General features: G+C 41.5%; 1 pseudogene; it reads right to left on the bottom strand.

Moving 5' to 3' along the window:
• Positions 1–1,742: 1,742 nt before the first annotated feature.
• On the bottom strand, positions 1,743–2,611 carry LOC103214974 (small ribosomal subunit protein eS19 pseudogene; annotated as a pseudogene).
• Positions 2,612–3,099: the final 488 nt, after the last annotated feature.

Below are 3,099 nucleotides of genomic sequence, written 5' to 3'. Positions count from 1 at the left end.
ACTGTGACTCAGAGTTGTAGTTTCTGCAGCATATAAAAATAAGCAAAACAATGTAGACGTAAAATTATGCAAGAACACATCTAGGCATCCAAGAAGTATCCATTAATTAGCTCAGTTTAATACTAAGTTTTAAGTTATCTACAGATCAAATAAATTATTAATAGTTTAAGGCACACAGAAACAATTATTGTTAAATGTGAGAATGATTCAGTTTTGTTGAACATATTTACATTTTTCAGGATCTTAAACATGTAATGTTAATATTAGCTTATCAATAGCTTTTATACATTTTATACATATTAGCTTTTATACATTTAGGAAGTTCAGATTAATTATTCTCTCTGTAAGGAAACAAACTCAAGTAAAATGTACACATGTATAATACTTAACACTGAGAAAAGACATAGCTGGGATTTTTTTTAACCAAAAATTAATATTATTTGCCAAAGATTTGCCTTGATTATTTGAACCTGGATTCTTTCTGTACTAGCAAATTCTGTAAGGATTGTTATAGGACCATCAGGTTCAATTGCCCATTGTGCGGTAAAAGAAAGAATAGGAGTTGCAGCAGATAAAGAGTTCTGTAATCAAGTGGCAGCCAAATGAAGAGACAAGAGGACTCCTCATATCTACCTCCCCAAGAGATTAGAGATGGCATTTTTAAGAAGTCTGGAGGGTCAATGGGCTAAAGTGTGGGGATTTCTGATTGTTCAGGAAGTGAGAGGTGAAGTCATGGGGCAGGGAGATGAAGAAACTTCATTCCAGTACTGTTCCTTGGTGGAGGTCTTTATTTATTTAAAAAAATTTGTTTTTGTAAAGCCGGGTCTCACTTTGTTGCCCAGGCTAGTCTCAAACTCCTGGCTTCAGGCGATCCTCCCGCCTTGGCCTCCCAAAGTGCTGAGATTACAGGTGTGAGCCACTGTGCCCTTCCTGGTGGGGATCCCTAACCAGTTTGGCATCAGCTGTTCTGCGGGAATTCAGGATCTGAAAAACACCTTAAGCAATTCCTGGGTACGAAGATCTAGTGTCAGAGATTCTGTGGATAGGAGCAATCAGGGAGCAGGTGATCGGTGTGCTGCAAGGCTTTTGGTTAGTTAGCAGCTGCAGGGAAGTGAATTGAAGTGCACCAATGCACCCTGGTCAGTGCCTAACTAACCTGCCTAAAGCCTGACTTGTAATCTTGTTAACCCTGTGAGGATGGTTTCAGCATTTTTAAGAAATTTTGCATGCATAAAGTATTAGAAGTTTAATTTACTTATTTTCTGGAATTTTAGGAATAGTTGATTTACATGTGTTTATTTCCATAAGTGAATTATAACAGAGCTCCTTTAAGACATGAAATAATCTAACTTATTAAAACTTTACAAAGGTAGCAAGATATTTTTTACCCCCACAACAAGAGGGGAAGGCCTTTGTTGATTACAGCCGTGAAAACACATAGACACATAGCATATTGCTTTGGTTCTACGACTTTGGCCACAGGTCAAAATAAATTCAGAAACATAAAAATTCAGTGGGCTAGATAACAAAAAGCTGTTCTCCTTCCCAGTGGGCATGGAAGTCTTAAGTGATTTGAACTCATAAATAGACAAAAAGGCAAACAAACAAAGAGACTAACAAACCAGATTTTTCGTCATCTCTTATCCAAAAGAGAACAGATCTCTAAAAACTATTAATTCACTTAAAGAGATCACCAGATGTTCAGAATGTTTAAACCTAGTTCCTTTTTTTTTTTTTTCCCCCGAATGAGGCAATATATTAACCCAGCATGGTTTGTTCTAATGCTTCTTGTTGGCAGCTTCCACTTGTCCGGCAATTCTGTCCAGATCTCTCTGTCCCTGAGGTGTCAGTTTGCGGTCCCCATCTTGGTCCTTTTCCACTATTTTCAGCCCCTCCAGGGCTTGGAGGACCTGGCGGAGGACGCTGTTGAAGCCTCGGCTGAAGTGGCTGGGCATGATGCCGTTTCTCTGACGTCCCCCGTAGATCTTGGTCATGAAGCCAACCCCAGCGCCACCACGGAGGTACAGGTGCCGCGCTGTGGAACCAGCTCCTATGTAGAACCAGTTCTCAACGTAGGGAGCAAGCTCTTTGTGCTTGACCAGCTTGACGGTGTCCACCCACTCAGGGACTTTCAGCTTCCCGGACTTTTTGAGAAAGGCTGCCAGAGCTCTGACGAAGTCCCGCTGGTTCACGTCTTTTAGAGGAACTCCAGGCATCGTGCGGCTTCTGCTCTGCCAGCTAGAGGAAAGGGAGCCACGGGGTTTCCCGCAAGTTCCTAACTGTTGTTGCCATTCATGGGGAAAAATCCACCAGCTGTGGGCGAATCACAAATAAAACCCAAAAGCAGTAAGGAGGAGAAAGAAACCTAGGGAGAAAGTCAGCAATGCTGTAGTACTATTGCTACTTGGTGTTCACTCAGAGAGCCAGGAAAAAGTGTGCTTGGACTTAGAGCCCCATGGGGTGTTCTTCAGTAATGTGGTTTACCTGGTTCTGTCAGGTGAATCCATTGGGATGTTGGTGAAAGCTTCAAAACTGTTAAAGTGTTTCAAAAGGTAAAGTTATGGCCTTCATGCAAATATCAAATGAACATGTTCCAAAGATCTTACTTAACTCATTCATTGACTTTAATTAATCCCTACAACCAGGAGGGATGTTCAAACTGGTTCCAAGACGAATTTGGTTTATAGTGACATATTTTCTATCACACAAAATAATGATTTGTATTGCTGTGGACAGGAATAGTTTACATTGTTATGGGCAGGGAATATTTGCATTACCACTTCCTGTAAGTTAATTTCTATCTCTACAGAGTTGTAAAAGAGCATACTCAAAGGCAGAGGTACATGGCCCCTACAGCAAATGACCCAGGGATGTTTTGTTTTTTTGTTTGTTTTTGAGACGGAGTCTCGCTCTGTCGCCAGACTGCAGTGCAGTGGTGCCATCTCAGTTCACTGCAACCTCCACATCCCGGCTTCAAGCGATTCTCCTGCCTCAGCCTCCCGAGTAGCTGGGACTATAGGTGCACCACCATGCCCAGCTAATTTTTGTAATTTTAGTACAGACAGGGTTTCACCATGTTGGCCAGGATGGTCTCAATCT

Source organism: Chlorocebus sabaeus, chromosome 2, assembly GCF_047675955.1.
Source record: "Chlorocebus sabaeus isolate Y175 chromosome 2, mChlSab1.0.hap1, whole genome shotgun sequence".
Classification (NCBI taxonomy): Eukaryota; Metazoa; Chordata; class Mammalia; order Primates; family Cercopithecidae; genus Chlorocebus; species Chlorocebus sabaeus.
The sequence above is the reverse complement of the archived record's forward strand: the minus strand, read 5'-3'. Positions and strand labels throughout refer to the sequence as shown.